At 54.1% G+C, this 290-nt stretch overlaps 1 protein-coding gene across 1 annotated transcript in view; it reads left to right on the forward strand.

Moving 5' to 3' along the window:
• The window catches only part of B4GALT5 (UDP-Gal:betaGlcNAc beta 1,4- galactosyltransferase, polypeptide 5), an 18,167-nt gene that overhangs the window by 9,197 nt on the left and 8,680 nt on the right, over nt 1–290 (forward strand). The window lies entirely within an intron of this gene.

Below are 290 nucleotides of genomic sequence, written 5' to 3' on the forward strand. Positions count from 1 at the left end.
GTCTAAACAGCCTGCCACAAATAATATATTGAACTGTGGGCAGAACGCAGGAGCGGAGTTGCAGGCTCCTGCTCCCAGGCTGTTTATCATCCGTAATACAGAGCTGATAACAGGGTTACAAGTTTTGGTGTGAATATGGTACAGCAAAAGCATAAATGCACATGGCTGTGTGTAAGCTGGGGTGAGGCATTGCCTTTGGGCTGCTGTGACACCAAGCGTGTGCCTTTCCTGGTGACATGGCGCTGGTGCCGGCTCTCTGCGGTCGGCATCGGGCTGCGGTGGGGCTGGGG

This window comes from Pterocles gutturalis, unplaced genomic scaffold, assembly GCF_000699245.1.
Source record: "Pterocles gutturalis isolate BGI_N339 unplaced genomic scaffold, ASM69924v1 scaffold10805, whole genome shotgun sequence".
Taxonomy (NCBI): domain Eukaryota; kingdom Metazoa; phylum Chordata; class Aves; order Pterocliformes; family Pteroclidae; genus Pterocles; species Pterocles gutturalis.